The sequence below is a fragment of the Rhea pennata genome, chromosome 4 (genome assembly GCF_028389875.1).
Source record: "Rhea pennata isolate bPtePen1 chromosome 4, bPtePen1.pri, whole genome shotgun sequence".
NCBI lineage: Eukaryota > Metazoa > Chordata > Aves > Rheiformes > Rheidae > Rhea > Rhea pennata.
Genome location: NC_084666.1, coordinates 38,446,892 through 38,461,916, shown reverse-complemented (window position 1 = coordinate 38,461,916; position 15,025 = coordinate 38,446,892).

The following is a 15,025-nucleotide window of genomic DNA, read 5'->3' as shown; positions in this document are numbered from 1 at the left end:
AGAGAGCTTATGTAAAATCAGCTCTTCCTTGTGCTTGCTGCTGTGTACACACAGATGCTCCATGTCCAACAGCTTAGGTTAAAAAGCAATTCAAAGTACAAAATGAAGTTATGGCTGAACCATAAAAAAAACACACTCATCTTCAGTTTAACACAAGCGGTAGAAGTATGACTTGCTGTGCTACAGACCATTTCTTTTTTCTGAAATAAGGTTTGTAGTGAGAATAATTCTAAGCTCCACTGTGCTAAGTCCTGCACAACGCAAAAAATTAGTTTCTCCCTTCTAAAAGATTTCTATTGAGATTAGTGCCTGGAGAGAGAAGACATCATCATAAACTCAATGCTTTTATTGAGTGAAGACCTGCTCTGCAGGAACTGGACTGATAGTTTCTCCACCTAGCATAGCTAAAAGCTTGACGTCATTGTTTTTCAAACCCTGGCAGTTGATACATACCACTGACACACGTGCTAATTTATGCATGAGATTTCAGAATTAGCAAGCATCCCTGAAGACATCAGTGAAACTTCTGCTTCCAAGTGGAGCTGATCACTTTTGAAAAACAAATCAGTAAAATAAATTACAGGCTCTACTTCTCTTGGGTTTTTCAGGCAGTAAATTTGCAACCAAAGCTCTCAGTACGTTAGATTTCCTCCGACTGTAGCATAATGTCAATATTATGGAAATGGTAACAGGTTGATATTTCCAAGACACAACAGCTTTGTTAGGATATATTTTAGAATTCTTTGCATGTAGCACACATGCTTCAGCCACTTTCTGCACACATTCAGCTCTTGGACTGTTACAGACAACTGTGTACCAACAACTGAACCATCCTCCTCAAACTATACTGCTTTGCAAGCAAAGGAGATGTGGTATTTGGGTGGGGGGAGAGGGAGTCTTCTAATATTTTAAAGTGGAAAAATGAATAAATATGTATGATTCTTTGTTTAGATTTTTTACAGCTTTATATATCAAAACTGGTGTACAGCACTTTATGCCAAGAAGAAAATACACTTTCCAAAGCCAACAGCAAAAAAATACTGGAGGGGAAAATAGAATTTCTGATTTCCAATCATTAAACAATACATTTTCTAACAATTCATTAGTTTCATAAACCAGATATATGATGTATTTCCCTGTAGACAATTTTCCAAGATACAGTCTTAAACAAACAGTCAGTGTTAAAAACTAGAATGTACAGAGATGATATATGGCAGATCATTATTTGGAATCACTATGGTAAGAATTATGTTTGCGCTTATCAGTATCATATTGCATAAAAATCTATAGAAATAGAAATAATAAAAAGACTCCCCAAGCAGCAAGCCTCTCATTAGAGCTATTTTTATCATATTTATGAAATGCACCAATATGAAACTATTCCCTTTCATCATGGCTGCTGGCAAAATGTAATGCTGTTCAGTGGGAGGTTCAAAGCATCTGCTGTGAAGAGTACAGGAATTGATAAACAGTTACAATTCATACTCCCATTGATTTTATAGAAGAGAAAGCAGGAGAAAGGAACGAATAAATAGTTCATCATAGAAGATGGCAAAAGAATGAAAATTACAATAAACGTATTACAATGCAAGCTGCTGGGACACTACAGTTACAAAAAACTAGTCCAGATAAACATGAATTATGCCATGGATATCAATAAAACAAATAATAGATTATGCTATGTGAAAGCAAGAGAAATATCAAGTTGCGCTAACCCATATTTTTCCTCAAATGCAAAGTGCAAATCTTAGAGATCCACAAATTCATAATCATCCTTTAACTTTCCTCAAATTCCAGTTCTGCATTCAAGTACCCCCCAAAAAATAATTTCTCAATGTTTCTCATTTTCTCCTAAATCATGAATTTTATTCAAACTCCAAATACATCTTAAGAGTCATCAGACTCCAAAGTGGGAACATGACATGTTCACAAATACAGTCACTGTAACTAAGCCCTATCCCCTTCCACACCAATAAGGAAAAATAAATATAATTTGTCAGCTCTTAACATTCTCCTGTCAGTGTTTCTGATGACAGCTGGGTACCACTAAAGGGAAAAAAAGGCTGAACACATGGCATTGTAAATGGAGAGGAGGAAAAAAAAAAGTCAGTAGTGCTAGCTGTTGTAATCACACTATTAATCACACCATTTTGAGTGGCTATTGGTCATTCAGCTGCTTATCATATGAACAATGAGGACACGGTTCATCAATAATAATGTGTTCCTCTAATATAGAAAATTATTCACTTTTCTCCTTTTTTTTCTAATAAGGATTTAGAGATTTTGAATTTTACAGTTCTTCCAGGCAATATTATTCATTCACAATTAGGTATTTGGATTCAGTGGTTAAACTGTACTTCATTTCACTTGTTTTAAAAACTGGTGTAATGTAACATCACTAAAAAAAGGTGACAGTGAAATGACAGTGAAAACATATTCCCCATGTAAAGGAAAAAATACATAGATGTCTTAGATTTGTAAATATAAAGCACAATAAATAATTTGAACCATGCAGGAAAGTACTGAAATTACCCTTGCAAAGGGGACTAAACTTATGCCTTGCACTTCATTATTATTTGCCATTTGCAAAAAAATAGAGATGAACTGAAGAAGCTGCTAAAATCACTCACAAGCTATTTTATATATATGTATGTATGTATACACACACACAGAGTACATATGCTTTAGTCTTCTCTTGACTACCTATTATGCATCTCAAAAATATCAAGACCATAAGCAATCCAGAGCTGCATTCTGTCTAAATGGGTCAGTTATAATGAGGAAGCATGACATTTACATGTAGCAAACAGATTGATCAGGGCGCAGAAAAGCAGAATATGTCATCAGATCAGAAAATATGTCTTTACATGCAATTTGCATTAACCAATTTTGCGAGTTCCTAGGTCCTCCTCAAAAATGGAAATTTATTTCAAAATAAATTCAAAATGAACACCACAAATGATTTAGAGGTGGCAAATATTCACTAGGATTATCATTTGTGCCTGCAGAAAAATAAAATAAAAAAAAACTTACTTCCTTTCACTCTTGTAAGGCTGCTTGTGCAGAATAACACTTAAGTAGAATGACTTTTAAAACACTATTTTTTTCAGAGATTCAAAAATTAGTGAATGGTGCATGCAGAAATAATATTAAGTTGCATCTTTAAGTCCTAACATCCTATCATGTTCTGCTATTTTCAACTGGACTAGAAATATTAGAACAGAAATGCTCTGAACATGCTGTGCACATCTTGCTAAAGCAAATTCAGCTGCAAGGTGCAAAATGAAATGCACAATGCAAATGTTAGAAGTATCCCATACATGGACACTACAGCAAGGCTGCTTCAACAGATAACAAAACAAAAAAAAAAAAAAAAAAATGGAAAAAGGCAGAGAGAAATCTCAAGACTGCCTAAATATATACAAAATATACGCCAGGTCTTTGTTCATTCTGCACGCTCATTCAAAGGTGTAAATACTGGCTACATTGTTAGATCTCCAGCTGCAACTAGCTCCAAATACTGTGTGAGTAGCTCTCTCATAGTTCACACTAGGCTCCCCCGACCCACCTAGACAAGCATGAAAACATGAAATAAATGAAGGTTAACAAAGACTGGTCCGGGAAGCATTCTGCATTTAAGGCTTGCAAGATTACTAGTATAGATGTAAAATTCTCTATCTGGAATTTTTCAGTATTATATATCAGATAACAATCACAATATTAATGCTAACTGCCACTGCAGAAAGATGAACTGATGTAAATCGTATGGGGGGGGGAAAAAAAAAAAAAAAAATCTTTCCCCATCTGCCACATAAGGATATTCACTAACCTTACAGCACGCTGCTAAGGCAAACAAGGAACTGTAAAATTATTATCTCCTTGCAAACAGAAAGCGATTTTTAATCACAATACCTTTCTGTGTTTGTCCCTCTTCCATATTCTCTTCCATGGCTACCTTTCTTCACTAGAAACAGCTACACAGAATTAATCAAAAGCTTCAGTCAGATGTAGGAAAAAGTGTGGATTTTTTTTTCCCTGGGAAGCTCCAACAGCAGAGGCTTAGGCAAGTCCTCAGAGCTTAGCTAAGGCTCCTTCACTCTCCTTGTTTGCTTGGAGACAGGCTGTCAAGTGTAATTTCATTCAAATTACTCTTCCGTGAAGATTATCAATTTTTCTTCTCAAAGCTGCCCATTGTGTACCACTGTAAGCAGGTATTTAAATGAACAGCCTGTGAATTTTTGGGGGGAAATTTGGTCTGAGCCCTTATGGCAATGTCTCTGATTCATAAGCTTCACTCTGCATATAAAATGGGGGAAAGAAATTGAGGTTTGTATTGAAATCTGTGTTTTAAATTGGAAACAGGCTGTACTGAAAACAGATGGAGGGGTGTCCTCTTAACGTGAAGCAGACCACCAACCCATAATTCCCCCTATTTGCTACTGAAGTGGGAAAGCCCAGATGCCTGTAGGTTCTTTATGCTGTATTACTTGTCTTTCTCTCTCTCTCTCTCTCTCCACCCCCCCTCCCTGTATCAGCACACGCAAGAATAATATGATGCTTCGTTTCCCTCCTTCTCATGTATCTGTATCATTTGGAAATAACAAATACATACTATTGCACTTAAACTCCCCTAGAAAATATCTTTATAATAGTACCTTTTTATATGCATCTCTGTTTATACACACATACAATCACTATTTAATACATGAAATTAATGACTGCAAATTATATGTACCCTATATATTATCTATCATCAATGTCACAATAGACAGGAATTTAGGGAGGTTTCAGATATTTAAAGCAAAGCTTGAATCTACTCTGACTGGTAATATTCTAAATTATCTGTAAACTTCAACTCCCTGTTAAATAAACTGGACCTTATAGCACCACACGCATGTATATATGTGAGCAAGCATACACATAACAAACATGCACACTGTTATGAATTTACTCAGGAAAAGCACAGGTTAAATACACTGTGAGGACAACTACTCATTTGGGGAGCTCTGCAGTCTGATTTGGAATGCAAATTGGAAGCTGCAGTCTAGCAGTAAATTAGCATTTTTGTACCTTAGTCTACAGAGTAATGTAATATCATTTTAGGAGTAAAGTGCCATAAGAACACAAACATACTTTTTCTTCATAGTTTTCACTTTTGCATCTATCAGGTGATTAGAACCTACTCACTTATAGAAACTACAAGGGCTAAAATGGATATCTGTATATAGGTGAAATATTTCATTCAATTTCTTTATATTATCTAAATAGCTTGACCTATTGCTTCCCTCTAAGTGGCAAAAAAAAAAAAAAAAAAAAGTTCTTGATACAGTTTGCATGCAAGTCTGATCAAAATGGTTCATACCAGCAAGGTATTCATGTATGAAATTAAAAATATACATGTAATTACATAACTGAATATATAGTTATTTAGCGACCCAGCACATGCCCCATCTTTTTAAGACTCCTCTATGCCACTATTTTCTGGAAAAAAAAGAATAATGATCAATAGTTTGAATTTTCAGGTCTAATTGATCATTTCAAAATCCATACATCCAGACTATAAGTGCTGCAAAATCACAGCCTCTAATGTCCTTCTACCTTCTAGGAATGATTTCTTCGGTCAGATTAAAAAAAAAAAAAAAAAAAAAAAAAGAGAGAGAGAAAGAAAGAAAAAAAAAAAGTAGAAATATTTCCTTTAAAACAGAAGACCTCCTGTGTAAGTCTCTAATTTGCTGTAGAAATGACATCTACCTCAACCTCCCCTGCCTCTTACCCCCCAAAAAACTCAAAGCCAAAAAACCTGCCACCTTATACATAAGATCTAACAGGATGCTGATTTGGCGGCAGCGGCGGGGGGGGGGGGGGGGGGGGGGGTCGTGTAAGATTTCTGCCTAGAAGCAAAGAGGAATAAAGGAACATTTTACCAGAGAAATAAGTATTAGAAGAAAAAAAGGTCTAGTTTTCCTCTCTGCACTATGTTCTTAACAGCATAAACATTGTTATTGGTACTATTTTCAAAGTATTTTATGACATAATAAGTCTTCATATTAAAAAATGTTTTGGCAAATGTTTTACTTAGAACGCCATTTCCTTTTAAGCTTTTGTTGCTGTTGATAGTACCAAACACTTGAGGTAACAAACCTCTTCAATACAGATGTTTGTATCAGATGAATATACTAGTTGCCCTGAGTTTCAGAAACAAGGTCATTTGATGCCAATCATACAAACTTTGTTGCAAATACAAAAAGCATCCTAAATAAAGATGAGGCTGCAAAAAGATAACAGACTGAGTACAATAAAGAGCTGTAAAATCATGAGTGGCATAGAAAGGGTGAATTAGAAATAAATTGTTCACTTACTATTTCAATTAAAAAAATGGAGGGCAGCAGAGCAAGGTTTGGAACAAAATGAAGAAGATCCTTCACACAATGCATAGTTAAGTAATGTGGAACACTGCAGCATCTTGCAGAGGCAAAAACCTTAAAAGCAACTAGATTAACTAATTACAGAAAAATTCATGAATTTGAAGATGCATCTCTAACTCAGTGGATCCCTGAGTGACAGCTTATTGGAGGGTAGAGGAATAGTCTGTGGTACAGTTTTATCTTTTTCTTATAATTCTCTCTGAATGTCCACTTCTGGCCACAAACAGATCACATATTGGGCTGTGTGAATCCCTCATCTAGTCCAGTATCGCTCTTTCGGGGGAGCCCGATGGTTCACCCATGATTTGAACTTAGTGGTGGGATTTTAACTTCCTAAAAAGTCTGCACTTTTATCTTCAAAGCTTCAGAGGAAGTGACTTCTTCGGTGAGTTTAAAATTTAAAAGATAGTATTTAAATCAAGATTCTTTTTTTAAAGTCCTCTTAAGAAGTGGAAGCATTTTTTGTGGTTTTGTTTTGTTTTTCCATATTCCAAGACTTTCTGGATTTATTCAAAATGGAACTTTAACTCCTTTTCTGTTTTAAGATGAAAAATGCCTCTATAAGGAAAAAAAAGTGAAAATTCTAGCTCTATAGTCAGAATTTTTATAGCATCTTAAAAAAAAAAAACACACACATATGTATATTTTATGGAAAAGCTAGCCTAAGTAGTGACTTCTTCAGCTAACAGACGACAAACTCGATCACAGTGGTCTAATGAAAGGATTACAACACTTCATTTCATTTCAACAAGGCTGTGTTCTTGCTGAGAACAAGAGCATGTTCCCTCCTGCAAAGTTACAGGAACAGGACATTGTAGAAGTCTTTGAATGGAGGAAGAACCATTCCTGTCACTCTCTGCTTTCATCCAAATTCTAACAAAACTCAGAACAGCACATCCTATTCATTAGTTTCAGGTGCTGTATGCATGTGGGGGTTCTGCATGCACATGTGTGGGCACACATGTGATTTCACGACAGCTTTATATTTAATTGCATTTTACTAACATTCAATCCTATAAAAGTAATTTGCCTTCTTGACATTCCTTTAAGAATTGCTACAAGGACTTTTCAAGATGAAATCATGTACGACGGTTAGCAAATCCTAAGTCAAATAAAGGAAAAGTTCTACAAGTTTTAAGTAACAAATAAGAAGAGAAAATGCCAACATTATGTGATTATCCAAGAAGCAATCTTGAGACTTTCTTTCTTCAGCATTGTATGAAATATGTTTACCACTAATGATATGTAAGCTACTTGAAAGTCAAATCCTCAAACTACCCAAACTGCTAGGTAAACTTGCTGAGTAGACTTCTCACACAGAAGCAAAATATTTTGGTTGCAACTACCTAGGACTTTCTTCCCTCTAAAAGTCAGATGAGATTATTGGTTCCAGTCGTCACTGGACAATCATGCCACTTGTAAATGGAAAAGCAAGACAGAACATCCAACTGTCATAATGAGACTAAATAAACAGTGAGTTAAGAGAATAATTGGAAGCTGATGATATTAAGAGATCCCCTGGTATCCATTACGACATTATGAAATGCAGTTGAGCACTTAAAGCTTTAAAAAGCATGATTAGAACACCTGACTTTTACTCCCAGTTTTGTAAGGTCTTCAGCAAATCAGTTTATGACTCCATCCTTCGATCCTATCGATTTCAGCTACATAATAAGAGTAATGATAATGCTGTGGTGCAATGATGTCTTAATCAACACAAGAAAATTATATAAAAGCACAGCGTTATTTATATTACTAATACTACTATCTCAATAACTGAGCAAGGAAAATCAAAAGCCAGCTAGAATTAGCCCAGCTATGTTGCAGCACTTTGGCTACAACTATATTAGCAAATTGTGAAGCTCAGCCAGGTGGATCTGGAAAGTAAGGCAATGCTGGTTCTTTGCATTTCAGGGAAGATTTATTTTGGACTAACTCCTGTTTGGTCTATGGATCCTGTAGTGGTTGAAGGGTATTAGGTGCACTCCTGGAGGTCATATTCTGGTTTCATTACATGAAAAACAATCCAGTTTATGGTCTCAAAGAACATTCTGCAAAGAAAACCAAATACAATAAGTGGGGAAAATTTGAGACATTAACTTTAAGAGCTCATTCTTCATTGCAAATTAAAATACAAATGTAGATGCATGCATAGTAACTATTTTAGGAAAACTAGGCAGCATATTATGGAAATCTATAAAAAGATCTCAGGAAAATTGAAATTGGATGATTAAATTTGGTATGACAGTTCTCCAAAATTAATATTTGTATTTTTATATATACAAAATTGAAATAGTACTGTAAAATGATGGAATGAGAGATTCCAACTTTGGCATACTCCAACAGAATAAGATTAGAGAGAGTATTGAGAGTCTTTAAGACTTACAAAACATATTCAATTACACATTCTAGATGTGTATTTCTTATTTACAGCTTCACAAGATATTTACTACACTAAACAAACTGCACACAGTCCAGCCCAGACACTCATGCAAGTGTCCAGGCAAAGGAGAAATGTTTAATGATATGAAAAATTATCAGAATTAGTGGGGAAGTGAAATGCTGAGAGAGAAAGGAAGGAAACAGAAGGAAGCAATAATGGTGGTAGAATAATGTCATTTGTCCCAATGATGCGATTATGTATGACTCTATTAATCCCTCAAAATTATTTCTGTAAGGAGAGGAAATATTCATTTAGAGGAACAAAGTACCAATTTAAACCAGACAGTTATCAAAGAGATGGCAGGATGCCATATAACCTAAAGACATTTCAGAACAGACCTTCACCTCAAAAAATTCAGTCCATTCCTACCTAAAAGCAAAATTCAAGTTCTGACTAATAGTCCCATTCATTGTCTGCTAAATAGAGAGAAAAAGAAGTGGTATATGTACGTGGAAGGGGGAAAAAAAAAAGAGGTTGGAGAGGTTATTATATTCCTACCTTTACTTGAGTTTGGATTTTACATTTGATAGAAATATAACAGACACTTTTTTTTTTTTTTTTTACTGTCCTTACTTTGCTCTCATTTCTTTCTATATCTTTCTAAAACCTAGTATTTCTAGCAGTAAGAAATTCTATAGAAGAGGAGAGTGTCTTTGTATGTAGTTTTATGCTCCACACTAATAACTACTAACATAATTATCCTGTTCAGAAAAAATAATTGGTCTGAGAAATTTTCATATGTTTAAAACGGTTTTCTTCAGTGAGAAAATCTTTCACCACTGTATACGATATGCAGTCTTAAAACATAAGATTTAAAAATTTGTTCCTCTCAGCTCTCAAATATATCATTAGTACACAGTGTATTAATCAAGAGGAGAATTATAATAAAACCTCTGATTAATAGGACCTTTGATCAAAGTATCAATCTCAATAGAGTTACGGACTAGTATCTATAACTATTTTAAGCATTATCTACCAGCATAAAACCTTCAAAACCGCCTACATGTATTTCAAGACTATTTTCAGTAAAAGCTGACATATTTATTTTTAGTTTTGAAGATAAGCAAATTTTTCCAAATTAAGGAGAGTTAACACCAATAACACTGTCCCCACAAATGTTCTTAAGAGCCTGACTCACTGTGCTAACTGAAAACGAGCAAATGAGGCTCTTTTTTTAAAAAAGAGCCAAGTGTAAAGAAATACCTTTAGGAACAAAAATAGCCCATTTCCAAAGGATACTGTTACTCATCCTGTAAGCTTTCTGAAAACATGTCAGAAGAGGCAGGAATAATGGAGTCAGCTAAACAGAAATGTCAGACAGTAAAATGCTAGGAGAGCCCTGACACCACATTTTTAATACACAAGGCACTCTAAACTGCACGGCACTGACTCTCTCTGCACGCACTTTCAGTCTGACTCCTCGCATTTGAGCAGCACAAGGGCGGCCGGCTGTTGGCTCCCCCTTTCAGAACTGGACCCATTACCTCAGCAGAGCACTATGAGTCTCCAGTGGAGCTCCTCCCTCAAAAATACTACTAGGCATACTGGATGTACAAATAAAAGTATTTTACTACGCACACGCGCACATGCACACACACTAGAACTAGAGCAGCGGGTTGGACTACGTGATCTTCAGAGGTCGCTTCCAGCCGTAACAATTCTGTGTTTCTGTTCTATGATTTCCTACTGGTGTAACTATTCCCGTAATACTGTACGGTTTTTGATGCCAGCAATGCAAAGATGATGCTAAAAAACGGACGTACTTCAAAAAAATGAAATATCCTTTCACTTTAAAAACTCAAAATGACTAATGTGGTAAATTTAACAACAAAAAAAGAAGTTAGTGTCTAGATTACAATCTAAGTGTCTAAAAAATAGATCTAATTGAAAGCTGTTCACGTTGGTCATTATGGCTGTAATTTGAAACTAGACAAATTCAGAATAGAAATTGTATACATTTTTTCTCTTTAAAATACTGGAGATATTTGCCAATATTGGATTCTCCATCACCAAAACCACTAAATCTAGATCTAATTGTTTGAGTTGTACTTCAGTTTAATTAGTTCATAGGAACTCTAATTGATTCATGCATTATGCCAGAGTTTGGACTAGATGATGACATTGGTCCCTTCTGTTTTTTTAATCATTTAATTAATTAAAGCTGTAATTACGTTTGCTGAGAGATTTCATATCTTAATGTGCTAAATAGCTCTGAAATTCCCTTGACTTCTATGGTCTATGTACACCAAAGTGCACATTCAAAGAGCTTCAAAATGCAGAGATCTGATGCATGTAGGAATTAGTCATATGCAACACTTTTTGCTCCCTTTAACTCCCCAGTAGACTTTTGGAATATATCACTGATACACTATGATTGAAGAAGCTGCTTGTCCCACATTAAAATAGTATGCATCTTTCCTTGTGTACTTCTGCTTCATTAGTGGGATCAGTCTATCAAGGAATTTAAGTTTCTCTATGGCTCTCTAAAGCCCCTCTCTTATGTTCAAAGTTGCAGAGACTGAGCCTTTCAAAGAGTTAGACTTGATTTAACCCTTTGTGGTCACCGGGACCACAGTTCTATGTACGGGCAGGGAAGATTATGCAATACAAACGCAGCAATGGGCTTCACGCACACACAACATAAGAATAAAAACTCAGATTAAAATAACGAGAAGGAACCAACATGAAAATATGGAAAGAAATGGTGAAAAAAATAGAAACAAAAGCATGAACAAGAATGTGGCTCTTCTCAAAATGGCTCCTAGATATTAGTCATATTTTGCTTCTACTTATCAGAAAGAAGAGTCTAACCTCTCTTTTTGTGAAACAGCAACTTCCCACAGGAGACGCTTCTTCAGAGGGAGACAAAGCGTCTTTTTCCAGGTGAATTCACAACCACCATCACTTTTATCAGAGCCCAGTGTGTACAAGTGTTAGCTACTAAATTCTAGCCACCATTAAAGCACAATTCTTCTTTAAATGTTATCTCAAGGCTTACTATTTGCTACTGACATCCTGCCCACAAAAATCGAAGGAGAGGAGTTTATATTTGCTTATAAGTGGGATACATGCTTACCCCATTTAACCATGCTTAACCATCCATTTATTTTTAAGAGCCCAAAATGACCGAGACTTAGGTCTAGACCTCATAACTTTACATAAGCAAGAGATTAATCTACATAATTTTGCAATGTTCTATTTTTACCTTCCTAGCTTTACAATTCATTTGTTCTACTTTTCAGTTTAAGTTCTGTAGTTTTTCCACATCAATCACAACACAGAAGAAAGAGCCAACTGCATATCTAAAATGGACCAAACACTGAGCAATAAGGTACCAAACAGACTACCTCCAGCACCGAAACTAGTTAATTTAACACTATTTCTAGCATTTCTCCATCATCCTACAGGTTGCATTTTAGACATCCTCTTTTTCCACACATTTGACACAAACAGTCTTTACATACTTTTTCAAGTAAGTCTTTTGGACATCCCAAGACAAAAGGATAATAAGCAAGAACTATTAATGTGTGGTTTTTTTATACAATAGAGTTAACAGTCACGGGGAAAAAAATGAATGCAAAAATATAGCTCTATGAAAGATACATCCTTGATGATAAATCAAAAGTCCATGGAAAACATTCTAAAGAATTTACATAGAGCTGAAGGCGTTATTTACTCGCAACAGATGCTCAGAAAACATAGAAATGAAAAATCAATCTGAAAAAGTGTCTTGACTTTTTAAGTGTTAATCTTAATAAACAGCTTCAAAGAAAGAATAAATTTTTCATATTTTGTCTAATTTATAGTCAGGATTTTGTCAAATCTTAGAAAAAGAAAAGCAGGGCATTATGGCTTCCAGTTAACCAAATGGAAATTAATGACAATTCCAAGACAATCTACACATCACAAAGTGCATGGGAGGCACAGGCAGAGTGGTGAGAAGGTCATTTTGCTTCAGAGATTTTTCCATGTCAGCTAGGATGGATCATTATGGAATATTCAGCTGGTATTTATGGATTGTAAAATGTTGAAGAATGAAGAAAATAACAGAACAAACAAGATATTCTACCAGTGGCAGTAAATATTTGGTTGCTAACGAATTCAGACGCCCCAGTGAGGACCCTTTTCTTCAAGGTATGGTTAGGGAGCAACTACAGTAGATTCATTGTGTAGATGCCAGCTACATTTTTGCCTTTACATTTTTGGTCTTTCCTCCAACTGCATCCATTTCTTCAAAGAAAGTTCTAAAAGGAATAAGGAAGAAAAGAAAAACAAGTAAAAAAAATAAAAAAAATAATAAAAAAAAAGATTAGCAGTAAAACAAAAAAGAGAAGTAAACAAAAGCCTGCTGGGTGGATCCTCCCACTGGCGCTTAAGGCTTAAAAAGAATTGTAAAGCTGACAAAATCATTTATGTTTAATGCTTATTTTAAGGTCAAGTTTATTTTCCTGTGTTAGTTCATAAAACTAGACAAACAAGTCTTAAATTTGTAGTAATGTAAGTTAAACTCCGCTTATAACAATTTGCCAGCAAGCTTTTTCCTCCTTAGTATATCCCCCGAGCAATGCATCAGTCTCTGAAATAGTCTGTACATGACAACTGTAAGAAATCTAAAACTCAGACATCACTGTCATTCTCTTAAAGTAACTTTCATGACAAAACAAAAACAAAACTTAGTTTTGTTATGTAAGCGATAGGCGTGCACTACTTAGAAGTATTCAATCTATTTTTTCCTAATTCTGTTATGAGAAAAATAGAGATTACCGAAGTAACTATATGTGTGTTTGCATATATACACATATGTAAAATATACACACACACATATACAGATATATACCTCTATGTAGTTCTATTCAAGTGCCAAGTATTCAGCAAAGGTGACCTTTCTGCAATATAGATGCCCTGTAGCAAAGAGGAGGCAGGCAAACTACGTTCTAACAGAACATACAGTAAAGCAAAGCACCCCGCTACATCCCTGACCTCCAACTCTTTATCATTCCTAGAAAATTAGAGAAAGGAAGATTTAAAAACCATAACTGAAATTGACTGTGCGATCACAGGCTATAAAAGAACAGTTTATAAATATCTTCCATGAGCACTGATTTAATGATGCTGGTTCAGCAAACTCTCTGGATCCTGTAATCCCTTTTTTTAATCTCTGTTATTTACTTAGTGCCTTTGAAAGAATTAAAGTAGCATACAATATCCTTATTAGTCAGCAACATTACAGCAGAGCAGGTTGGGGGAAATAAAAGAAAGATTAAGAACAACATTATTTGAAGTGGTACATTTTGGGTGGTATTCAAGCTAAGATTCCTTTACAAACTCTAATTACAATCTCTTAATACAATGTGATTAGAGGATCTTCCTAATCTGGAAAACTAAATCACATAAATGGATTTCAGATCAGTTTTCTAATAACAAAAAAAAAAAAAAAAAAAAAAAAGTATCCCACAGAGTACAAGCAGTTGGCTAAAATACCACAGCAAAGCAGACCACATTTCTTGAACTAACACCTTTACTTTAGCAAGGATTAAAAACTATATCAGTGTTTTAGACAGCAGACATCACCACAGCTTCTTTACACCTACTAAAATCTTTGTTTTAACACAGGAGGAGTTGCAACCTCCACTATAGAAATTTAACTAAATACCAGAAAGATAGTTTGCTTCTACTAATTCTTAAGGGAAAAAAAATTTTAAAGCCAATATTTATTGTAATCTATTTCTAATATGATGGGGTTTTTTTAAGAGAGTCTAACCAAGTTTTATTAGCCTCTCTCTCAAACTATGGTCCAAAGTGTTTTTTCTAATATGAAATTCTGGGTGGACAAAACAAGAAGTTTTTGGATGTCATAGTAGTGACACATATTACAAGTACAAATACAGGATTTTTTTTTTCCATTGACTCTTCAGACATGGGTCACAGTAATTTGACCATCCTTTCCTAAACTGTTCTATGGAGGTTCTTTGTGTCTTTCTTAAAGTATATGCTGGCATTATAGATCATAAAAATTCATGTCCACTTCAAAAACTACTTCCTATTCTAAAACTTATGCTTATTAAGCACTACCTAGAGGAAAAAGTAATATGAGACGTTAGGTGTGAAATAATCACCTGCATAAATTAATTCCTTTTTATAAAGAACAAGTTTAAAG